Source organism: Balaenoptera borealis (genome assembly GCF_965194805.1).
Source record: "Balaenoptera borealis genome assembly, chromosome: 8".
Lineage (NCBI taxonomy): Eukaryota > Metazoa > Chordata > Mammalia > Artiodactyla > Balaenopteridae > Balaenoptera > Balaenoptera borealis.
In genome coordinates, this window is record NC_138865.1 from 115807606 (window position 1) to 115833232 (window position 25627).

The 25627-nt window shown below is 52.1% G+C and overlaps 1 long non-coding RNA gene across 2 annotated transcripts; it reads left to right on the plus strand.

The window, feature by feature from the left end:
- Positions 1 to 25183, plus strand: LOC309633850. Of its 2 annotated transcripts, none has more exons than XR_014247714.1 (3): positions 1 to 121; positions 8220 to 8363; positions 10331 to 25183. It is a non-coding gene; the product is annotated as an uncharacterized lncRNA (long non-coding RNA). The 2 variants fall into 2 exon arrangements; XR_014247715.1 differs by lacking the exon at positions 1 to 121 and adding an exon at positions 3381 to 6032.
- The last annotated feature ends 444 nt before the right edge of the window (positions 25184 to 25627 follow it).

The following is a 25627-nucleotide window of genomic DNA, read 5'->3' on the forward strand; positions in this document are numbered from 1 at the left end:
GCGGCACCTCCTTTCTTACCTACCGCCCCCGGGTGACCCGCGGGACGCAAGGCTTTTGCAAGAGACTAGTGGGGCCGCCGGCTTGACCTTTGGGGACCCCTCAGGAGAAAGAGATTTCGAGGTACCCTCAGCCGCCGAGTTATGTTGGGCCTGACGCCTTGACTTTTTGGCTGAGGAGACTCAGGGAACACTCGGGGAAGGGCCGTCCTCCCCATTTGTCTGACGGGAGAAACCAAAACATGGTGAATTTTGGTCTCCTCTGATAGGGGAGGCTTGGAGGCGTGCCCCTCGCCAACAGCTGAGATCTAAAGGCGTTCTGAGAGCTGACATCCAGTGTCCTAATCACCGGTTCTGTAACCTTTCCTTGCCTTCCTAACTAATAATAATGACAATGGGGACTGTTATTAAGTGCCTAGGCCGGGGCAGGCCCGGCCAGAAGCGCCCTGACTCGCTCCCCGTGACTGCAGGCAGAGCGGGGACCTGAGTCTCTGAGGAGCGGGGTGACTCGTGGCGGAATCCCACACCTCCTAAGGGGCAGAGCTCGGATTTGTACCAGGGCTGTGAGCTCCAGGCGGGAGGCGAATACCAAGGGCCGAGGAACTCGCTCACTTAACTTTTGTTGACACTTTTGTTTTCCTTCTTGTCCTGAACCGTTTACGGGCCACCTCCTCCCAGCTGGGGCCTGATATGGTGGGGACGATCTCCAGGGCGCTCTCCCCCTGGACTGGGAAGCCTGAAAGGGGGTGACTGCTGCTCAGATAGGGGGGGTCCAAGGCGCCTGGGTGGGAGGGTCTCTTTGAAGTGGTCGGGAGGTTTGCCTGAGGAGGGGGTCCTCGAGTTGGCCCCTGAAGGAGGAAGAGGCTTCACAGAGAGTATGAGGGCTAGGTGGGCCTTGGGGGCGATTGGGGGGCGGTGCTGGGGTGGGACGAGGTCCCAGGAGCAAACTTCCTGCTGTTTCCCCCTTTCCTTGGGATTTCTTCTGAGTTTCCTCTTTCCTTGGGCCTGTTGTCCTCAGCACCTACTTCATCCCTTGGCAGGAGTAAAGAGACCCAGCCAGCCCGTTCTGTACTTTCTGGGTCTCCCCTCAGACTTAAGAATTCTCCAGGTTTGTTTCCTCAAACAAATTTTCAGCATCTACTCAGTGCCAGGCATCAAGGGTAAAAATAGATTTAGGGAGCACGTACCCCACTTTTCAGATGAAGCTTGGGGCACTGACAGTGGAAGGGACTTGCCTGAGGTCCCACAGCTCCAGATCCAGTGCCCTGGCCTTTCCATGCCATCTGTGAACAATCTCAAAGTGGTCTGAGCCCTTGTGATCAGAAGCACCTCTTCTGCCCCCACCCAGAGAAGCCAAGATTGACATTTTAGGGGAACTGTGAGAAAGGGCCTCTTACTTCCATACTATTGGTGATCTGGTGATAGGAACACACAGGAGTGGAACTTGTTTATGTGATAGTACCTGTAAGAATAAAAATATACTGCTCCTTACTTCCCCAGGGCCTGTCTTGACACAAAGCCTTCGTTCGCTTATTTATTTGTTTTTTTAAAATAAATTTATTTATTTTATTTATTTATTTTTGGCTGTGTTGGGTCTTCATTGCTGTGTGCGGGCTTTCTCTAGTTGTGGTGAGCGGGGGCTACTCTTCGTTGCAGTGCGCGGGCTTCTCACTGCGGTGGCTTCTCTTGTTGCGGAGCACGGGCTCTAGGCGCGCGGGCTTCAGTAGTTGTGGCACACGGGCTTATTTGCTCCGCGGCATGCGGGATCTTCCCGGACCAGGGATTGAAACTGTGTCCCCTGTATTGGCAGGCGGATTCTTAACCACTGCGCCACCAGGGAAGCCCCCATTAGTTTATTTTTGAAGTTCACCTTTGAGATATCATTAGCATGTGGAGGGAAGCGGTTCTACCATCACGTCTGGGACCCATGGCGTCTGGCACATTGCAAGATGCCAAGAATGTAATTTTTTTTTAACATCTTTATTGGAGTATAATTGCTTTACAATGGTGTGTTAGTTTCTGCTTTATAACAAAGTGAATCAGCTATACATATACATATGTCCCCATATCTCCTCCCTCTTGCATCTTCCTCCCACCCTCCTTATCCCACCCCTCTAGGTGGACACAAAGCACCGAGCTGATCTCCCTGTGCTATGTGGCTGCTTCCCACTAGCTATCTATTTTACATTTGGTAGTGTATATATGTCCATGCCACTCTCTTACTTTGTCCCAGCTTACCTTTCCCCCTCCCCATGTCCTCAAGTCCATTCTGTACGTCTGCATCTTTATTCCTGTCCTGCCCCTAGGTTCTTCAGAACCTTTTTTTTTTTTAGATTCTATATATATGTGTTAGCATACGGTATTTGTTTTTCTCTTTCCTTTTTTTTTAAATTTATTTTATTTATTTATTTTTGTCTGCGTTGGTTCTTCTCTGCTGCATGCGGGCTTTCTCAGTTGTGGCTAGCAGGGGCTACTCTTGGTTACGGTGCACAGCCTTCTCATTGTGGTGGCTTCTCTCCTTGTGGAGCACGGGCTCTAGGCGCGTGGGCTTCAGTAGTTGTGGCACGTGGGCTCAGTAGTTGTGGCTCGCGGGCTCTAGAGTGCAGACTCAGTAGTTGCGGCACACAGGCTTAGTTGCTCCGTGGCATGTGGGATCTTCCCGGACCAGGGCTCAAACCCATGTCCCCTGCATTGGCAGGCGGATTCTTAACCACTGTGCCACCAGGGAAGCCCTGTTTTTCTCTTTCTGACTTACTTCACTCTGTATGGCAGACTCTAGGTCCATCCACCTCACTACAAGTAACTCAATTTCATTTCTTTTTATGGCTGAGTAATATTCCATTGTATATATGTGCCACGTCTCAAGAATGTGTTATTAATGCTGATTTTGGACCTTCATTCTGTGCTTGCTGAGAATTTATTGGGGGAAACTAAGACTTTGAGTGTATGTGTCTTGCTCAAGGTCACTCAGCCAAGAAGAGGTCGAGGCAGGATTTGAACCCAGGTCTGTTTCCAGGATTGGAACTCGCTTTAGGTTCTTTGAAATCAGCTGCTTGCTTCTGCCGTGGGTGGATCTGAGTCCAGTTCTCAGGGCTCAGCTCATGGCGAACGTAACCTTGACTTGATCAACACCCCACGACTATCCTGACAACGGCTGTGAGACCAGGGCCTTCAGGACCCGTGAAGGAGCAAATCTCTCTCCAAGCTCAGCTCATCACTGACAGCCATTCTCAGAGCTGCACCCCCTAACTCTGGGGGTCCAGATGGGACACCAGGTAGGGATGGAAATGGATTCCCTAGCCACAGGCTGGGGGCAGGGGAGCCAGCATCCCCTACTTAGCCTCTGCCCCAAGGTGAGTTTGAGCTCTTCTAAGTGTCTTCCACTCCCTGGGGCCAGCTGAGAAGTGGTCAGCCCCGTCTGCGTGGCCCCATTCTTTGGGCCCTCCTGTCTGGGGCCCGCATTCACTTGGTCTCCCCACCTTCTCAAGAATCAAGAGGTGGCTAATGTGGAGGGCTGAGCAGTTGTCCAGCTTAATAAAACCCTTGATCTTTTTTGGGGTGGCCTGGACGGGAGAGTTGCTGCAGCTGTCGTAAGAAAACACTTGCTGAAGGAGGCAGTGGAACAGCTGAGCTCTTTGGTGCCCCTGGGAGCAATGAAGATTGGGGGGCGCACAGTAGGAATTCACAGACGTTTATAGAATGGGTGGGTCACACATAAGGCTTCTGTTCGGACGTTCAACGGCTCAGAGCAGGGTACTACAGACCTTCCAGGGCATCGGGTGTATACGTGTGTGTATGAGTATCTGTGTGCACACGTGTGCAGGAGGGCAGGTTCGAGTGAGACCAGGCTTCTTGGAATGAAGGGCTGGCCTTATTGGTCTGGGCACCTGAGAAAGGTTGGAGCGCTCACCTTTTCCCCCCTGGAGCTGGGAGATTACATCTGGCCCTGAGTCACCGCTCCCTGGAGGAAGTTAATTAATGCCTAAATATTTACCGAGGGTCTGCTGGGACAGTGGAGCAGGGCACAGAACCTCTCGGGACCTGGGCTCCCGTCAAACCCCCGGTGCTGTCAGCCCCACAGTGGAGCCGTGAACACCTTGAAATGCCACATATGCCTGTGGGCACATTTTGGTCACCCAGTTCAGAAGTGGGAGACATGCTGGGAAGGACCCTGGTCAGCTTTGGGACTTGCCTGGTGGGTTCCCAGGGATTGGTTTGGCGAAGAGGACGCAGAGACAAAAAGGTTAATTGAGGGTTTTGTATTGGGAGGAGGGGGAAGGGGGAGAGAGATTTGGAACTGACACATTCATTCCTTTGTTCAGTGGCCCAAGAGGTATTTCCAGAACACTACTCTGGAATTTCTGCAAATGGGTTGGGGAACAAGACGTGATCCTGCCCTCAGGAGGCCACAATTTCAGAGGGAAGCAGACAAGATAAACAGACCAGATGACACAGAGCGATAAGTCTGTGATAGGAAGGACGGGGCTGGAGGAGGGCAAGGGAGAGACCCCAAAGCTGGCCTGGAAAAGGCTTCCTGCAGGAAGCTGAGACTGGGAGGCCAAGGAGGGGGAGGGGCCTTTCACCAGAGAGAACAGCTTGAGGCCCAGGGCCTGGTATGCAGTAGGCACTCAATAAATATTTGTGAAGTAGATCAGTCAATACATGTAAGTATGCAGAAAACACTTAGAATTGGAAGGGCCCTAGGCATCGGGCTGCCCCCATCCCTAATTTCAGATGGGTAAACTGAGGTCCAGAGAGGAGGAAGGATGTGCTGAGGTGTCGCCCCGAGCTGGGACTGGAACCCAGACGTCCCACCTCCCAGTCCAGCCTCTGGCTGCCCCAGCTCGCTGTCTCCGTGGCTTGGAGTGGGCGTTGCTCCGTGGGGACTGAGATTTGGGACTGTGGACAGTGGCAGAGAAGGCATGGGGCACAGCTGACCACAGGGGTCACTGCTGAGTCCTCTCTGAGGCTGTGGAGCCAGTGGTGTTTGGACGAGGGAGCCCCCTGCTGTACCCCACGAAGGCTGTTCTGTGGCTGATGGGCCCTGGGAAGCTTGGCTGGGGTCCTGGAGCCGGGGAGCCTTCCTTCTGCCCTGAAGAACCGTCATCCTGTCAGTGTTCCAGGCACAGCTTAATGACCGGTCTGTGTTTGCCCAGCGTGGTCCTGGGCAACAGGCTCAGTGCCCAGGAAGGCATCATGGCTCCTGGCTTCAAGGTCCTTAAGTGTAATGTGGAAGGTTGACAGCAGCTTGGCTTTTTGGAGCTCTTGCTCTGTGCCAGCCACTGGGCCAAGCGCTTCGCATGCTGGTCTCCTTGAAGCCCCACGCCAACCTCTGGGGCAGGTTTGGTTATCATCTCCATTTTATGGATGAAGCAACTGAGGCACAGAAAGCTTGGGTGATTTGCCTGGGGTCACCGAGCAAGGAAGGAGAAGTGACTGCAATCCCAGGACTCTGGGGAAGTGGGGGCACTGGGAGCAGCAGGGGAGGACTGGAGACCCCCGCTGCTACTTTTGGATTCATTGGCCTTTTGAATGATTTCTGTACTTATCGATGGAATGTGCATACAGGGCGGATGTGATCTGTCACCTGGGGTCTCTGCCCAAGCACCTGACACCGGCTGGGTACCCATTTGTTTGTTCACTCACCCATTCATTCATTTATTCATTCACTCACTCAATAACCATGGACTAAATACTGGCCAATGAGCAGGCGCTGTGCTAAGAACACCAGGCAGCTCTCCCTGCCAGAGCGGGGCTGAGGATCCTTTTAATCTCCTAGGCCAACCCCGATTGATTGGTAGTGTCTGCCCGGAACCCTGGGTTGGAAGGGATTTGGTGTGTGCTCCAGTTGATTAGTGATGTCTGCCAAGGGCTCAGCTGGGAGCCTTTGCGGCAAACCTGCTGGGTAGCTGCCCCTGGGATGAGGATGGAGTGTCTGTTCAGCGCTTTGGACATCTGGGCTGGTTCAGTAGACAGAGTGGGTCTGGAGGTCAGGAGAAACGGGTTCTAGCCCCAGATTGGCCTATTATCCTCAGGTAATGCGCATCGCCTCTCTTGGGCCTCAGTTTGCTCATTTGTCACCTTCCTCCAGGAGGCAGTGTGAGCATCAAATGACCGGAAAGTGCTTTGAAGAGTTGAGGGGATTAGTACTGAAATGGGAAACTCCCCCCACCCCCTCACCCGCTCCCTCTCTTTTCCTTTCTCAAAACCCTGCCAGAAGCAGAGCGTGCTGGGCAGGCCAGAGTTAATCCTGGGCCGGCCCTGGGGTGTGTGTGTGTGTGTGTGTGTGTGTGTGTGCGCGTGTGTGTGCGCGTGCGTGCGTGCGTGCGTGTGTGTGTGTGTGTGTGTGTGTGTGTGTATGGGTGGGTGGGGGGTGGCTCAGAGGTTCCTGGCTCAGAGTTGTTTTTATAACTCACTTAGTACAGACCTTTGTCCCCTCACCGGCCTCAGCTGGGAGTTCCTAAGGAATGAGAAGCTCCTTGGATCTTAGGAACTGAATCTGAGATTTTTTTTTTTTTTTTTTCATTTGAGTAGTGGGAGCTGGTGTATGTGCCACCTGCCACCTCCACCTCCCTACTCAGGGAATAAAACTATAGACCATTGTGCCAGGCACAGAACTGTGTTTAATATGGATTTTTTCATTAATCCTCAAAACAATCTAATGAGGTGGGTAGCACAATAATCCCCATTTCACAGTTGAGGAAACTGAGGCCCAGAGAACTGAAGTTCTGGGGCCACACATCTCCTGGCTGCTGCTGGTCCGTGGGTACCAGATTCTGATCCGAGCTAGAGAAAGACTGTGTCATCCATTCTTGACCAGCTGTGCCTCGTCCTTGGTCTTTTGTCCATTCATCCATTTACTCATTTGTTCACTTCATCCTTTTGTTCCTTCACAAATATTAAGCGCTTACTGTGTGCCAGGCTCTGCATCAGCTCCTAGAACCAGGACAACCCCACTCTCAAGGACCTTACCTACATTCCAGACCAGACAGGAAACAAACAAGAAATAAGTAAGCAGATAAATAAACAAGATTGCAATGAGGGTGATAAAGAAGTAAATAGGGCTTTGTGATGGGGACTTGTGGCAGGGGAGTGACCAGCCTCGAAGGCACACTGGTCAGAGGGTCCCAAGCTCCCAGCTCTCCCCTGGCCCCCTCCCCCCGCCCCACGCCGGCCTTCCCCAGGCCCAAGTCCCTGCTTCGCTGGCCCGAACTCTCCAGCAATCTGTTCTGAGCTCAGGCTGTACTCCTGTCCCTCCTACTCCCCACAACTGGTGAATTTTTAATGCTGCTTACACGGAACAAAGCAGAGTTTTTGTTTTTGTTTTGAGAGCATTTCTCAAAAAAAAACCATTTCTCAAGTGTGTGCGCGCGCGTGTGTATGTGTGTGTGCGCTTGTGTGCGTATGTGTGTGTGTGTGTGTGTAGAGTGAGAAAGAGACAGCCCAGTGAGTACCAATCATCTGTCCTCAGTTCATCTCCTGAGTTCCTTTTTATTTAAAAAAATTTTAAAACGTGGGGCTAAGTAGGATCTCAGTTCGGGACTTTGTGCTGGTGAAAGGGCACCTGGGGGGGCCCTCGACATCCATGTCCTAAGCAAACCCACCTAGTCCCTGGGGGACCCAGGCCCCATCATTACGTTTGTCATACAGATGAGGAAACCAAGGTGCAGAAACAAGAAGTATCTGTGTGGGTCCTCCCGCTAATGAGTGGTGGAGAGGGAGGCAGGAGTCACATGGCTCCACACTGCCTGCCCCATCACACACTCACACACACATACACTCTCTCTCACACACACACACACACACACACACACACACACACACACACACACACACGCACTCAGGGCTAAGTGAGTTACCTAGTCACAGCTCTGGCCTCAGGAGGGGTGGAAATGAGGCAAGGAGCCCAGCCTGTGACCTCAAAGGGGCTGGGATTAATCTGGCCGAGAGGGAGGAAGGGGAGAGAGACTTACAGGTTGGAGAGTGAACCCTTGTGGTTTGTGCTGGGGGGTCAAAACCTTTCCCTAGAACTGACCCCAGGATGTAGCAAAGTGGGTCTCCGCCTTGTGTCCTTGGTGGTGGCTCCCAGTGCCCTCCCCTTAGCCTATTTATTGAGCATTTACTGTGTACTAGCCACCAAGTTCTTGACATGAATCATCTTATTGGATCCTCATGATAGAATCTATGACTGAAGTACTTTTATTATCATGCCCATTTTACAGACGAGGATGCTGAGGCTCAGAGAGGTGAACTGACTGGAATCTAGACTGGCTTGCCTCCACACCTGGCTCTTTTAACCCTGACACCTGGGGAAGCAGAGGGCAGGAAGAAGAAGGTGGCCTCCAGGACTCTGAGAGCTGAGGCTGGTGAATATCCTTGTGAACCTTTGATGCTGTTCTGGTTCATCTTTTCAGCCTGATTTCGCTGGTTCATAGTGCTCAGGGTTGGGAGGTGGTTTGCCCCATCACTGATCCTCTAGGGACAGCAATGGCTGCAGCCTAGAGCCTCATCTTCCTTTTGTGCTGCCTCTTCGTAGCAGGGTCTTTCCTCAGTGCCTGGTTTTCCTCCTTAGCAGTGAGGAGATCTTTAGTCCCATTCATTTCTCATTCGTTAGAAAATGGGAATGATTTTCATAAAGGTCTGGGTGAGTTGGGCTATGCTCTGCTGCAGTAACAAATAATTCCTGAAATCTTAGGGACTTGACCCAATAAAAATTTCTTTCTCAGTCCAATGGATCAGACAGCTTTCCTCCAGCCTCCTCCCATTGTCAGTTCCACCATCCCAGATTTTTTTGCTTTCAGCCTTGCACACAGGGGAGGTGGGAGCCAGTATGTGGATGATGCTGCAACATGTCTTATGGTGAAGTCCAAATTTGCATTCTTCCCTTCCATTGGCCAGAATGGAGTCACATGGCACCACCTACCTGCAAGGGAGGCTGGAAAGTGTAGTCCTCAGTTGCACACAGGAGGCAGACGGCCTGGTTCAGTGAATACACAGCTTTGTCACTGACATGAAGGCCTTGAAGAAAGCAAAAGCAGAGCTTCACCAAATTGTGGACCACAAAAATAAACTAAAAGGCTCTTAGCTGGGGACAGGGTGGGGAGGGCTTCTTATCACATGGCTACCAAGAAAAGTTTATTTTTTTAACATGTCTGTCTGTCTCCCCTCCTAGACTGTAAACTCCCTGTGGGCAGAATCCACAAGCAACTCTCTGTGCTTGATACCTTATTTAGTCCCTAGCCAAGAATAGATGCCCAATTTCTATCTGTTCAATGAACAAACATTATCTGTGCGAAAGGATATTGGTGAACAACTGTTTTAGCTTTCCATATATCAGATGTGGACAAAAATATTTTTTAACATCAGTCTAGAATGGAAGTCCCTTTTGAAAAGAAAAAAAAAGTTTTAATCAGTCTTGTCCTTTCTTAGTGGTGAACACAGTTTTTGACCAACAAGTGTCATTCATTGCTGATTTGTTCTTTGATTCTTTGATGACTGGAGGGAGAGATTGATTAACTCTTTCAACATATATTTGTGGAGTGTCTGCTATGTGCTAAACCCTTTCAGGATATTAGGGAATGGGAAAGGACAGTCATTCTCCAGTGGATGCAATATACTCGGAGATGAGGCTATTCCAAGGTAATGAAATCAGACACCATTTAATTCTTTGGAACCATGGCTTGATTTCTCACCTGTAGTACCAAACACTGAATTTAATCTATTCTAAGGCACCCACTCCCCGCCCTGCCCTTCCCCCCGCCCCCATCTAATACCTCTGAAATTGTGATGTGTCTTACCATTGTTAACATCCTAGATTTGACAAAGTCTGGATATTTTACTCATTGGACTAATTAACATTTATAAGACACATCATGCAACACACCGAATCACCCCATATTTAGTGACTAGTTCTGTCCCCATGTTGTTAAAGGCAGCCCATTTGGTATTTTCAGAGTCGCGGAGAAGGGATGGAACCATCATTTATTGAGAACTGAGTACATATGAGGCACAGCACTCGCTGGTTCACAGCACAGGACTTCCAAACACCCCGTCAGGCACCTTGTTGTCTCATCCCCAGTTTACAGATGAAGAGACCAAAGCTTTTCTAGAATCCCTCACTGGAAGCGCCGGGGTTCCAACCTGGTGCTGTTCTATCCCATGTTCTGAATCATCCCTCCACCACTCTGTGCAGACACCCCCCCTGAGATGTAGTCATCAGGCCCATTTCCCAGATGAGGGTACTGAGGTGTACAGAGCTCACCCAATTTGCTTAAATTTACAGAGTAGGAAAGTGGCAGAGATGGGGTTTGAACTCAAGTCTTTTCTTTTCCAGAACACAAATGCTTCACAACTCTACTCTCCTGCCTTTGGCTTCTTCTTTCTTCCTTTGAAAAGGAGGCTGGACTGACTGGGGAATCATCCTGAGACTGGACCTTGAAACGAGTCTGTTTGAGCCCCTCCGTCTCCAGGGGTCTGCATGAGGCCGCTCACCAGGCTAATCTTGGCCCAGAGGGACTCGAGGTACTGACGAAGATGAAAAGGCAGCTGGTAAATTAGTGATGGCAGCCAGCCTTGCTTACAGCTCCGGAGGCGCCTGGATAAGGGGAGGTGATCCCTGTAGTGAACATTTTAGTGGGACTTAAGCAGTTTTGGAAATTTGATGGATAACAAGTGTATAACACTGATAGTGGGCTTTGAGGTGAGGTTCCTGACACAGGTTCCAATGCTTCTCCATCCAGGAACAGACGTGGGGTTTGAGTGGCACTGGATCCACCCCCGGCTCCAGGACTGGCCACCCCATCCCCCTACTGGGCAGCAACGGGACATAACTCGAGTCAAAGCCAACCAGTGGAGGGTTCAGGTACTGTTAGGTTAGAGCAAAGCTCAGGACTTTTGTTGCTATGAGGTGGGAATTTCCATCAACCGCATTTTACAGACAGGAAAGATGAGGCTAAAAAAAGGATAGATTGGATTATTGTTCAGCAATTCTTCACTCCCCTTCTTCTTGAGGCAGAATAGATTTTCCTGTCCCACTGACTTTGGCATTGGCCACGTGAGTTACTTTGGCCAACAGACTGTTAGTGGAAGAGACAGGATGCCTCTTGAGAGGAAGCCTTAGGAGACATCACATGCTTCTGCCCTATGTCTTGCATATTTGTTATCTGTCACAACAGAATATATCCCATTTGGATTCTGATACCAAAATAATGTGAAGACACACGGGGCACACTTGAGCCCAAGTCACAGCCTGGAGTCAAGTTCAACTGACCTACGGCCTGAAACAGAACTACCTAGTTGAGTCCAGCCTAGACCAACCAGTTGCAGTCAACCTAGAGACCAATGAGAATAAATGTGTAGGAGGTCTCTGAGAGTTTGAGGTTGTTTGTTAAACAGCATCATTATGGCAAAAGCTGACTACTCCATAAGTGTTAAGTGATTCTATGAAAGTCACACAGCTAATGAACGGAAGAGTCAGAGTCTAGAATTTTGGCCTCCCTCTCCACTGCTTAACTGGAGTTTTCAGGTAAAGGAGCCAGTAATGAGAACAGAACTGGGACTGAGGCTTCTCTGTAGGCATTACAGACTTCCTCTAGCTTGCTTTCTTTATCTGTCTACTGGAAATAGCAAACCCAGTGTATATTTACGCATCTCTGCTACTCCTGTGATTTCATCACCACATATCTCAAGTTTGGAGATGGAGAGTTTTGGGAAAGAAAACTGTGTATTAGCAATCTTTCTTTTGTATGAACTTTAAGGAGCCTTGGCAAGACAACTAGACAGATGTTTCTCCCCTTACTGAGGGCTGTTTGACAGGTAAGCCAACTTTCTGTTAAAAGAATCTCTTTCTTAGGGACTTAATATCCTTTAGGTATATTTATGGATATGAATTTTCCTTTGAGTATTGCTTTGGCTGCATCCTATAAGTTTTAGTATTCAATGCTCTCATTTTATTTAATGTCCAAATAGTTTGAAACATCTAAGTAGGCTGTAATTTCCTTTTGAATTCCCTCTTTATCTCAAGAGTTATTTGGAAAAGAGTTTTCAAATTTCTACCAAGTTAGATTAAAAGAACCCTCTCTAGCTATTAATTTAAAATTTTTATTTCACTGTGTTGAGAATGTGTTTTACTTTGGAATTTGTTGAAATTGTCTTTGTGCCTGAATACCATGATTATTATTTAAATGTTCTGTGGGCTTATTATTTTCAAGAGTGCAAGTTTTCGATAGCTCCAAGTACCTGCAAATACTTGCACTCCAGGTAAAAGTAATCAAACACCTCACCCCACTGCCCCTCCTTGGTATCATATACAAGTGACTGAAAATTAGGGCGCATTTGTTTTTTTTTTTAATTTAATTAATTAATTTATTTATTTATGGCTGTGTTGGGTCTTCGTTTCTGTGTGAGGGCTTTCTCTAGTTGGGGCAAGTGGGGGCCACTCTTCATCGCGGTGCGCGGGCCTCTCACTGTCGCGGCCTCTCTTGTTGCGGAGCACAGGCTCCAGACGCGCAGGCTCAGTAATTGTGGTTCACGGGCCTAGTTGCTCCGCGGCATGTGGGATCTTCCCAGACCAGGGCTCGAACCCGTGTCCCCTGCATTGGCAGGCAGATTCTCAACCACTGAGGGTGCATTTGTTTTAAGAGAAAACTCCCCAAGGTCCAGCCCAGCCCGGGGTCTGTTCTGCTGGTGACTTTGGGTTCCATCTCTTCCTCTGAAGATATGGGTTTTGTTGGTTGGCTCCTGCAGTGTTTGTCATAACAAACATGAATGAATCCTGCAAAGAGGGGGTCCAAGTGGAAGAAGCAGTTAATTAATATTTGACTCCTGCTGGGCATGTGTGGGGGTGGGTAGAAGAGGCTGATTTTTGGTTTTCTAGTTTATTCACTTTTCTGCTTTCCCTTCTGCTAGTTACTGCGTTGGGCTCTCCTCTTTGTTGATAAAATTTGCATTTTAAAAATGATCTGGGAGGTACTGAATAACTATTTGGTCACAGTGAATTTTTCACGAATTAATAATGTTCCAGCTTCTTGCACAGATTCCGGGCCATTTCCTGGGCTCTGGTGGAGGTCTGGGCCATTGCTTTATTGCTGTGGCCGGTTACTAGCTGAGTGTGTGGAATACTCATCACCATTATTTACTTGCAGGGCTCTTCCCCCTTGCTAAACACTCCTGTGCACCATCTTACCATCTCCATAGCTATGCTGTGGGGGTGGGACATATACTCCTCCATTTTCCAGATAAGGAAACTGAGACTTGAGCAGGTTAAGTCGGTGCTTCTCAAACCTGGCTGTGCCTCAGAACCACCGGAGGGCTTGTTAATTATGCAGAAGCTTGGGAGGGAGAGTGTCATCACACTGACTTTTACGTGAGTCTAAGCACCCCAGACTCCCCTCTGGTCTCAGCTGCCAGCCAGCACTTCCTGCCTCCCAGGGGCAGCTGGGGATTCTCTGGTGGGGGTGGGGGATGCGATGGGTTCCAGAGGTGAGAGAGGTAGGAAAAGGCGAGAGCTCTTCGGGAGGAAGCCGCCTTGTATGCCAGGCTGGGACTGGGCGAAAATTCCTGTCCTCACTCCCTGCTCACCCCAAGATATTCTGGGACCCAGCTGGACCTCATCCAACCTCTCTCCGTCCCCTGAGTCCCAGCCTGTGCTCAGTCCTGAGGAGGACTCTGAGGAGCACATCGTCTGATGGGGGAGACAGTCATGGGTGGGCTGCCTTCACAGTTAGCCCTCCCCCACACTCAGAGAACACAGTGGAGCAAGTGTCCAGCCCTCCTGTGGTTCTGCAGGCCTGGAAAACAATCCCTTCCTTGCTCCCACCCCTTCAAAATGTCCCTTTCTAACATCACTTCCTCCAGGAAGCCTTCCTTGATGTCCCCATTAGACCTATTCACTTCTCTTTGTCCCCGTGGCTCTGAGCATCTCTGCTTAGCAAACATCCCACAGGTTGGGTTCACACTGATGTCTGTCTCTCCTTCTATCCTTCTTCTACCCTCGATGGCCAGCTCCTCCTGGGAGGAGGCACCTGCTTTGGAGGCAGAAAGACCTGGGGTCCGGTCCTGGGACTGCCTGTTGAATTTTTCCCTGGGACCTTGGGAAAAATGATGTCACCTCTTATAGGTTCCATCCCTCCGTCCCCATAACTGGGGATTACAGTTATGTCTGGCCTCATCCCTTCGGCTCACAAGCCCTGGCTCTGCCACATGCTCACCCTGTACAGTAGGCCCTGCTATTTAACCCTTGAGCCTCGGTTTCCTCATTTGTTAAATAGGGATAATAAGAGCACCCAGTTCGTGGGGTGGTGTGAAGATTCAGAGATGACACATAGCCGGTGGGGTCTGGCACAGGCGGCAAGCTTGGTCGAGGCCAGCCCTTCCCAGATAATAACCAAACCCAGCAGCTTCTTCCTTTGTTGTCCCCTCTGTGGAATTTGGCTTGAAGGTGAGAGGAGCCCCCTTCCTCCCTCACCAGAAAGTAAAGAAAGAAGAATCACAGAGGCCACTGCCTGTGAATCTGGCTGCTCCCCTTGCAGACCCATCAAAGTCCGCACACGAATTTTTCAGATAGGAAAACTGAGGCCCAGACTGGGGAAGGAACTTGCTCAGGGTCACACAGCATGGTCCAGGGAGGGCTGATCAGGAATGCAGGTCTCCTAACTGACTAGATTGTCCACCACTCTTCCTTTTTGGGTTGAGTTTGCAGTTCAGGTCCTACAGTCTCAGGGCTGGTCTGCCCCGTTCATCCATTCACTCCGTCATTCACTTATGTTTAGTAAGCAGCTGCTCTGTGCTGGCCCTTCTGCTGAGTACCGTGAGGGTCTCCGAGGTGGCCTGCTGATGAGGCAGGATTTACAGTCAGCTGCAAGTCACAGAAACCCGACCAAGATGGCTTAAACAAAGAACCCAGACAGTCCTGGGGGAGGCAGTCAGAGCTGGGCAGCCTCTCAGGTTGTCCTTCTGGCTTCCTGCTCCGCTATCCCTAGCATGTGGCTTTCATCCTTATGGCACAAAATGGCTGCTTCACCTCCAGGTATCATGATAGCATTCCAGGCAGGAAAATAAGGGTGAAGATCGGGGAAAAGTGAAGGGCAAAGGATAAAAGGTTCCTGCCAGGTGAATTCCTCTTTTTATCAGAAAAACAACCGATTTCCTGGGCGTTCCCAGCAGGAGACTCCTAATTCCATTTCATTGGCCAGAATTGGGTCAAGCAGCCCAGCTAGCTGCAATGGAGTCTGGGAGGTGAATATTTTATCTGAGCATATTTACTCACTTCAAACCAAAGTTCTGTTAGGAGGGGAGATGGAGCTGAAATGGACACCCAGCTGGCCAGTAGTATTCTTACCCACCCGACAGGGTCTCTGCCCTCAAGGAGTCCACGTTTGGGGGCCATGTAGATTTGGACCTTTTCACTGTAGTTGGAAGTAGCAAGCAGCTGGCGTGTGCTCAGGAGAGACCCTCAGTTCTCTTTTACTGTCCTCGGAGGCAGTGTCCTCTGCCCAGCGCAGTGCCTGGCGCACAGTAGGGGCTCGGTCAATATCTGTTGGGGAAACAGGGGAGGAGGTTCTAGAAAGCAGTACTTCCAGGGCTTTTACCATGAGCCAGTTTAACTTCCGCAGTGGTTTAGGTGATGTTTTCCGGGCTTTTAGTTTGGGCTTCACTAAATGCCTCCTCCAGAGATGAGATGGTGCGGGGTGTGGAGGCGGGGGTTGCTGAGACCAGGCCCTCCCTCGGGGAGAGGGCCCACTTCTGTGGCAGGCTTCAGTGATGCTCAGGCCTTAGTTCCCTCCATGGAGACCTGTGCCCTACCTCTGCCACGCCCTGGAACCCGGGAGGGAGGAAGCTGTCCCCTTCACTGAGAACAACGCCGACCCCCAAGTGCCAGGTGCTTCTCACGCATCTTCCACAGGTGGCTCACGACCACCCCCGAGAGAGGACGTGCACATCCGGCCCTGCTCTACAGAGCGGGAAACAGAGTCTCAGCCACTTGCCCGAGGCCTCCAAGCTTGTAGGTGCCGATCTGGGATTTGAACCCAGGTTGTCCAGTCCCAAAGCAGCCACCGTCTGTACCGACGGCCGACGCCACCCCTTCTAGATTAGGAGGCGCTGGTCCTCTGCTCGCTGCGGATGGGCTGTGGCTGGGAGTGGGGGTGGGAGGCGGGAAACTCCCCAGCGGTGGGAAGGCAGATGTGGGTCAGGAGGGAGAGGCAGGAAGAGGTGCCAGGGTGCTGGGGGCGATGCTCCAGTAGCTACTCCCCCGTGTGTGGGGTCGTCGGACCCTGGGCAGGGGACAGAAGCCTGGTGGCATCGCCCTGAGCCTTGCACCCCTCGGCTCTCCTGGTTCTCGGAGTTGACACTGGGCCCAGCGCTCGGCTGGTGCTCGCCAGAGGCAGCGTTTCTCTCCTTCCTTCTTCCTTTTTTCTGAGACGCACTGATCTTGGCTGTGGCGCTACATTCGCTCTATGGGAAAAACTTGTTTTCGTCGGTAAACTCTGGCGCTATGACTCAGAAGACACCCAGGGAGCAGCCTCCTGGTGTCAAGGGGCTGCTCAGCTAATGAGCTAATGTTTATAAAGTGCTTTGAAGACGAAAAATTCCATGCGAAGGCCGAGGGTTTGTGCTGTTATTTGGGGGAGAGGATGAGGAAGGAGGATGGGGCGGAGGGAAGGGGCAAAATATTGCTGAGAAACAGCCCGGAGCCCCTTGGGCTGTGCAGGCAGGCTGGCTCTGCTCGGCTATGGTGCAGGCGCCTGTCTAGGCAGAAGCCACAGCTGCCCCTTTGTTCAGAGCAGGGCAAATCTGAACCGGCCGCACTGCTTTGATTTAGTTTTTCTCGTAGCAGGGGGTGGGGTAGATGGGACTTAAGTGGTCCCTGCCCTCAAGACCCAGCCCTTTTAGGCTGGGACAGTGAACCAAGTCGTCAAAATAGCCCCTTGCCCAGCTGGCGCACAGTCAGCAAGTAGCTCCTGTCATTCGTTTGTTATTCATTCATTCAACAATCACTTTTACCTGTGCCAGGCACTAGCCATGGAATGAAAGACAGAGCAGACAGTCCCTGCCCTCTTAGAGTTTGCATCCTGGAGGGTGAGATGACATCGAACAGAGCCAGATGTCAACTGCCCTGCAGTTCTGAGTGTGAAAGGGCAGAGGAGGAGAGACACAGAAAGTCATGGGTGTGGGAACCAGACCTGTCCCAGCCCAAATACAGGAGTACCAAGAAGGCTTTCCTAGGAGGGGTGGCTCAAAGAAAGAGTGGACATTTCCAGTTCCCAAGCAAAGTGGGAGAGAGAGAGAGCATGTCAGGCAGGGCAGCAGTGTTAATTAGCACATTAATGAATTAATCCAACAAACCCTTAGTGAATGCCTACTATGTACTGTGCACTGGGGACACAGAGGCGAGTAATACAGGTGTAAATCCTGACAACCCCCCTCCCACAAAGCTCACATTCTGTATAATAAGCAAATGAAGAAATAAGTTGAAAGAGAAAGTATCAGCTAGCAATAAGGAATGGTGGTAAAATTAAGCAAGGTCATATGGTAGAGGGGAGGCTCTGGCGAGGCTCCCTGAGATTGTGTAGTGGACCAGGAGGGCCTTTCGGAGGAGGTAGCATTTAAGCTGAGGCCTGGATGATGGAGGGAACCAGCCATGAGTAGACGTGGGCAGTGCAAAGGCCCTGAGGCAGGAATGAGCTCAGTGTGGTCAAAGAACCAAAAGAGGCCAGTATAGAGGCTGGAGTACAGTGAACCCCAAGGAGAGCAATAAGATATGAGCTCAGCAGGGGCCATTCATGCAGGGTTGTGTATCATCAGCATCGTGTTCAGGTCAAATAAAGAAACTCTATTACAGCAGCTTAAACAGATAGGAGATTCTGACTTAGACAACAACAAGCTGGGGGTGAGCAGTCAGGGGTTGGCATAGAGGTTTATAGATGCCACCAGGCGCCCTGGCTCTTTCTGTCTTCCTTTTCACTATCCTCAGCAGGGAGGCCTTGAACTCACATTGGTGCCTCATGGTCACAATATGGCTGCCGAACCTCTGGGCCTCATGTCTGTGTTCCAGGCAGGAAGAAGGGGAAAAATCTAAAAGCCAAAGAGCAAAGGGTGAAAAGGCCTTTTCCCTGCCAGACTCCATCTCTTTATTCAGAAAGGGAATTGCTCCCCAGGGACTTCTGTTCTATCTCATTAGCTAGAACTGGGTTACATGGTCATCTCAGACTGCAAGAGAGGCTGGGAAAATGGAGTTTTACAATTTTGCTCATCTCTACAGTAGAAGATGGAAAGGGAGAGGGATTGTAATGCCCTTCGGGTTGCCAACCCATAGCTTTGGCCAAAGGCCTTCCTTCCCTTGGAGGGAAGGGTTTGGTGAATTCTGGGGCAAGGAGTGAGCTGGGGTCAGACTATGGACTGTGGATTTCATCTGGAGGGCCACAGGGAGCCACGGACGAGTTTTCAGGAGGAGTGACATGGTTGTATTTGCACTGAAGCTCTGCTATTTAAGCTGAGCACCTGCGATGTGTCGCTGAGGGAGACACATTCCATGCTCGCCTTGAAGACTTGACGGGGGAGTCCTCAGGGCTCAGATTAAACTCGAACCCCTTAGAGAAGAGCCTTCAGCTCCCAGCTGTCTCCTATGTGCACCTCCCGCACGGGCAGCTGTCCCCCAGTCGGCACCCAGTGGCCGTCCACAGATGGCTCCTGGCTGTCCCACAGTGTTGCAATGGGGCACAGAATGGAAAGTGGCTCACACCGGCACCTCTCCTGCTTGTAAAACGCTGGTTTCAGATCCATCATCTTTGGTTTTTCTGCTAGAACTACCCCACGAGGGGGGTGTACTGTGCCCTCCTTTCATTGATGGGGAAACAGGCTCAGGGAGGCGAAAACTTTCGCCAAGTAAGGGCTGGGCTCTGCCACATTGAGGGAGGATGCTGGGCATGAGATGCTTTTGCCCCTGGAACTCTTCCTCACACCACTATGTGCAAGGCTGGGCGAGACGTGTGTGTGTGTGTGTGTGTGTGTGTGTGTGTGTGTGTTGGGGGGTGGGGCATCTAGAAGACAGAAGACCCAGGCCCTGTCCTTGGGGAGCTTAACATCTGGGGTTGCCTCCTTGTACCAACTTCCTCTGACTTGCTGTGTGACTTAGGGCAAGTCCCCAAATCTCTCTGGGCAAATTTCTTCTTGGGGATAATGAAGGGATTTGCAGGAACGGTTCTGGATTTTCCCACCCCACCCATCAAATTCACTCTTTGAATTTCAAAGATTCCAGTCCATTGTTGTCCACACTCTGTTTGTGTCTGTCTTTAGCTCAGAAAATATTCATCCTCACCTTCCCTGTCCCCTCTGCTCTTACAGCCTCATACTGTACTCTTTTGGACCCAGCACAAATAATTAAGTCTGCGATTAAATGTCCCATGCCTGTCTGCCTGCCTGGACTGTGTGCCAGCAAAGACGGGGACCATGTCTGTCTTTATCTCTGTCTTCCAAGAGATGAGCTCAGGGCTTGGCACAAAGTAGCTGCTCACGGAATAGAGTAGTTGTTGTGATGACGTTGATGATGATGAGGGTGGTGGTGATGATCACGATGAAGATGAAGAAGAAGTGATGCTGGGAGTGACCGTTTCTGGAGTGAAGGGAGACCCGGCCAGGCCTGCAGCATCCTCAGCCCCTCCCTACTAGCGGGCTGCGGAGGCTCAGCATTTCCCTGAGAGACCGCCCAGACGCCTCTTTCCCCAGGCCGCGCCCCTCTGGGGAGAACTACAGTCCCCAGAAGGCCGTGAGGGGTGGTGCTGCCGGCGCTCGCTCCTCCCGGACACGCCGTGGAGCGCGGCGTCATGGGAGTTGTAGTTCAGCCCCGTGGCCCCGCTTGCTTCGCCGCTGGCGCAGACGTGAGCGGAGGAGCCGGGCGCCCGCAGGGCTCGCGGCTCGTGGGGGAGCGCAGGCCGCTTTCCCCGGTGGAGGGCACACCCGTGGAAGGCCCTTTGAATTAACCCTCACGACACTGAGGACCCCTGGATAGCTCGGTCGCATTCTCCCGGGAGCCCTTTAAGAGGCGGGGCCGGGCGCCTGCCCCATCCCTGACTCACCAACCCTCCTCTCACAAACATCAGCCCCCAGCGGCATGCGATCCGGCGCTTTAAAACCCGTGATCTCACTGAAACCTTTCCAGTCTCCATTGGCCAAGCGTTGTCAACTGTGTATCTGGTCCTTGGGGGTCAGGGTGGGGCGTGAGAGGGGGATCACAGGCATTCAACCATCAATCACACATAAGATGACCCCACCTGAGTCGTGGGGAGGGCGGCCCAGGGGCCTGAAAGAGACCCTAGCTACGGGCAAAGGGGCAAAGCTTCCAGAGGGCGGTGATATTCAGACTGGGCCGGGGTTGGCCAGATTAGGAGCAGGGAAAGGTGTTCCAGTTGGAGGGAACAGCGTGAGGGAGAGCTCTGCGGCTGGAGGGGACTTGGGGCTAAGAGGCCAGTGTGAGAGGTGGGGAGTCCAGTGGGGGCATCTGAAGGACCTGGAATCATGGTGAGGAGTGTTCATTTGATCTCACATGGATGTGTGTTTCTCAGGCAGGACGGCCGGCCTAAGGGGTCAGTGGCAGAGCCTGGACCCAGCCCAGGGGCCCTGTCTGTGGGTCCTGACTTGCTCCAGGGCAGGGTTGCAGCAAGAGCTGGTCCGGTGCTGTCCGGGAGCTGTTCCAGGAGTCACCAGGGAGATGGGGGAGCTGTGGGTTGGTTGCGGGGCAGGCTCAGCGTCTCTGTTACTGGGAGGGGAAACTGAGGCTTCGGGCAAACTTCTGCTGAATGAGCTTCTGTGTGAGATCCGAGAAAAGCCTTCTCCTCCTCAGACTCTCCAACTGTCAGGAACCAGCCCTGGGAAATAGGGGAGGGTCATTTTCACACCCTCTCCCCATCCCAGATGTGGTAGAAGCAGAATGGATTCAGGCCAGATGTTGGGGATCCGTAGGCCCAGCAAGTTGCATGGGGGTGGAGGGGGCCACGTCTGGAGTTCTGCTGTTTGAAAATGAGCCCTAACTGGGTTGCTGCTCTGGTTTTCTCTGCTTTGACACTGTGGCCAAGAGACCCTGGGGATGCGCTTTTGGGCTCTGCTCACATCTAAGGAGAGAGGCAGGAAGCCCGGGCCTCAATTATGACAGCACCTGGGTTTTGCTTCCAAGGTAACCTTGGCAAATTGTTCTCAGCCTACTCTCTGTCCCCTCTGCCTGGAACCCAGGCTCCGTATCTGGCACCTTGGGCTCGTGGACTGCTGGGGAGTGTTCTAGATACGTGAGAAAGCCTAGTAGGAACAAAGCCCCTGTGACCCCATCAGAAACGCTGGGTGCCTGTGCTCTGGGTGAGGATGGGGTCATCTCAGTGTGGCTGCGTCCCCCAGATCAGAGGCCTGGCTGGCTGTGGTTTGCCTTTGATTAATAAAAAATGGGGAAGCAAATCAATGACCCCCTCACAAATGCAATTCAGAGAGTAGGAAAAAAATCTCTCTTGAGGCTTGGGGGCCTCTTCTTCCTGAAAAGATTGGAACACACAGAAAGTGTTGGCCTGAGATCCCCCCACCCCCCAAAATCCCGGTGGGAACTGCACATTTATGCTCGAACAGGGGAGGGGACTCTGAATATTTAAGTTAAAAACTGAGGATATGTGGGGCCACGAGGAGGGGCTGGGAAGAACAAGGGGGCCGTTTGTCCCTGAGGTCCCTTCCCCAGTGGGACCCTTGGGAACTGTCTCTACCTGGCTCCTCACCCTCTTGATGGGGATATTCTGGAAACCGAATGGTTTCCCCAGGTGCCTGCTAGTCTGGCTGAATCAGAATCTCCCCGGAGGCTGGCTAAATGCAGATTCCTGGGCCCCTCCCATCCTGAGACCCTGATGCAGAGAGTCCGAGGAGGGGCCAGGAATAAGGTTTTATAAGCAGCTCCCAAGGCCGTGGTGACGGGCATCCGAGTGTGGAGACACTGCTCTGGAGTGAAAGGCGGCAGCGAAGCATGGAGGACACAGCTCCGGGGTCACTTCAATCCCAGCCCAGTGCTTACTGTGTAACGCTGGGCAGGGGACGTCCTTCTCTGGACCTCGAGTCCTTGTCTGTGAACGGTGATAAAATGGCGTGCAGCAGCTTCCCGGGGTTGCGTGAGGTGTGCATAATGTTATCATTATTGTTATTGTTGTTCCTGGGAGGGAGGAAGGGGAGGCGACAGATTTTGAATTTATTGCCATCTAAATGACTCCAGTTCTTAATTGCCTCGAGTGCACACTGTGGGGCGTGGTGCCCTTCCCTTGTGTGCTGAGGGAAACCACCCTCCAGATCAGGGCCAGTCGGAGCTGGAGACCCACGGGGCCTCCTCGTACCAGGTCTGGGTGTGGCCCGGTGGGGCGGGCAGGTTAGCCTGTGGGAGGAGGGTCTTGGGATGCCTGGTCAAGGTGAGTGCGATGACCCTGCTCCGTTTCCCCTGGGGACAGTCCCTCCTGACCACCCAGGCGGAGGGGCTGGCTCCCTCCTCGGTCACCTCCTTCGGGCCATCTGCTCGGCTCTGGTGGCCGCACAGCGAGGCTCCTAGTGATATGTTTACTTGTCCGTTTCCTCTTTGGGGCTGAGTTCTCTGAGGAGGGCCCTCTGTCTTCTCTTTACACTTAGGCCGAAGCCAGACCCAGCCTGTAGATCCGCCGCTCAGGGTGAGATGGGAACATGGGCTGTGGCTGTTGTTTTTCCCTGCCCCCTGCTCCACGCTCACCCTCGGTTCCCTGGTTCCCTCGGTCGGGGACGAGACTGTGACCCTGGCCTGGCCATCCCCCTGGCTAGAGGGCTTGGTGGGTGTCGTCATGTGACCCAAGGCAGGCCAATGAGATGTAATCCTGGGACAAGGGCTCAGATAAGGGGGAAAGTGAAGCTCTTTTTTGCTGGCAGTCAAGGCTGGTAGGGTATAAGGTAAAAGGTCAACCACGTGGACAGCCTGGGCAAAGATGAAGCCAACATAGTAGAGAACACTGCTGAGAGATGGAGTGAGACAGAGAAAAAGAGATGACATTATTTGAACACTTGGATCCAGCTTTGCCTGAAGCAGTCTCTGCCTTCTGGCTTACAGAAGATTGAGATGGGTTTCTGTACTTGCAACTAGCTCTGACTGATACAGAAAGCTTGTTTCACCATTCTTCTGTCCATCTGTCCACCCAGCCAGCCCACATTTACTGAACTCCTGCTCCACGCCAGCCCCTATGCTGGAACCTCAGCCCTCACAGACTGAAGGGGAAAGTGACAAGGTGACACAAGCTTCTTACCTCATGGGAAACTAGGAGCTGACACAGAGGTGAACCCTGGAGGCTGTGGGCGTGAGAGTCTCTGTGTTGTGGTGAGGGGGAATCCGGGCAGGCTTTGTGGAGGAGGTGACCTTTGGGCTGGGCTTTGAGGCACAGGCAGGATTTCACTGGTTTGAGAATCAGGGAGGGGACCTTTCAGAGCAGAAGGAGTCACAAAAAAGCAGGTAGAAAAGACCAGGAACACTTGAACCCTGCTGCCTTGGGTGGAGGGGTTGAGATTTTGTGAACTGCTGGGACATATGTAATAGCAGTACTGCTACTGATGATCAGTAACCAACAGTTGTTGAGCAAGCACCGTGGTAGCTCTTGATGTGTATTTTCTCATTGATTCTCTCTGCCTCCCTGTAGGGGAAGCATGTGCATTATCTCCATTTTAGAGGCGAGGAAACTGAAGCCCAGAGAAGTGACAACCTTCTCAAAGTTTTGCAGAGGCCAAGTGTGCCAACCGGTCTCTCTGATTTCCATCCCAAGTTCTTAACCGCTCAGGCCCACGTGGACTCTTTGCAGCTCTGCATTTTTAGCCACGTCTTCCTAAATGCCTTGGCAGGAGGTTGGGGTGGAGGCCAAAGAAGCAGCCCTGGCCATTTCTGGAGTTTCCAGTGCTGGGGAGTGAGTGGGAGGGGGCTTGCCCTGTAGGCAGTTTCCCAAGATGGCGCTGGAGACTCTCGCTGTGATTGCTGTGGGACCCTCCAACCCGTCTGCCTTCCTCCAGCCTGAGCCCTCCCACTTCCCATCTTTGCCACAGCAACCAGAGTGATGGAACTTTTGAGGGTGTATATGCTCAGTTCTCTCTCTGTTGCGGAACAGTCTTCAATGGCTCCCTATTGCCCTTGGGTAAAATCCAGACCCTTTCCCTTTGCCTACAGGCTCTTCAGTCCCTGGCCCTGCCCACTGCTCAGCTTCTTTTTTGGAGCCCAGCGTCACACTGAACCATGGCCACCCTCCCCTCTGAGCTTCAGGAGGCACACTGCCTTTCCACCTTCCAGAGTCAGCCCAGGTGTGCCTTCTGGCCCAGGTATCCCCTTTCAGTGGGGCTTGGGGTCCTCTTTGGGCCTATACTTCCCCCATCACAGCACTTTCCTTGCCGCATTGCCATTGGGTGTGTGTTTGGCTTTCCAATTAAAGACTGCAAACCCCTTGAGAGCAGAAATCAGGACCCCGGCCACCTCCATCTCCCCGATGGCCACTCAGGCCGTGGCACACAGGGGCTCATGGTGAGCGGATAGATGCACGGCCCCAGCTTTCTTCACCACTTCAAGGACCACCCTCCTTTCCTGGACACCGATTAGAAAGGAGAAGAGAAAGAGGCATACCGGCTCACTCCAAAAGCTGGCCTGCAGGTTACTCTCCTGTTAAAGCAGAGGTGACCCCTTGAGTCTTGCTGGGCTGGCCGGCCTGACAGCCACGGCTGCCTGAGTCCAATGCTCAGAGGAGGGCTGCCGGGAGGGAGGGATGGAGGGGACGAGAGGGTCACTTCCTGGTTGGGAGCAGGACAATGACATGGATGGGGGGGCGTGGAATGGCTCTGCTGTTGTCCTTTGCTCGGCTGGTGAACTTGTCCCCTTTCAGCCTGCCGCCCTGCCAGAGCTCCTGAAATCACAGGCCTGACCCCCATGCCCTCTCCCCCTGCCCTGGAGACCCCCTGACCTGACAGGTCCCATGGGACAGGCAGCTCCACTCAGCCAAGGGTGTGTCTGTCTTGCTCACTGGGGGGGGTCCATAGAATCTAATATGGTACCTGACGGTTTTTTTAAAAAAAATTATCTATTTATTTATTTTTGTCTGTGTTGGGTCTTCGTTTCTGTGCGAGGGCTTTCTCTAGTTATGGTGAGCGGGGGCCACTCTTCATCGCGGTGCGCGGGCCTCTCACTATCGCGCGGCCTCTCTTGTTGCGGAGCACAGGCTCCAGACACGCAGGCTCAGTCGTTGTGGCTCACGGGCCCAGTTGCTCCGCGGCATGTGGGATCTTCCCAGACCAGGGCTCGAACCCGTGTCCCCTGCATTGGCAGGCAGATTCTCAACCGCTGCGCCACCAGGGAAGCCCCCTGACGTTTAGCAGGTGCCCAATGTGTCTTATTACAAGTGTTGCAGGAATGCCAGGCTGTGAGTTCCCACTTCTGGTTTGGAAAGAATGGCCTCCGTAATTATCTTCTTAGAGAATCTTAAAAAAAAATAGGTATTTATACAGCCATGTTCATCACAGCGTTATTCACCATAGTCAAAATGTGGAAGCCACCCAAGTGTCCACTGATGGATGAATGGATAAACAAAATGTGGTCTATACATGCAATGGAATATTAGTCAGCTTTAAAGAG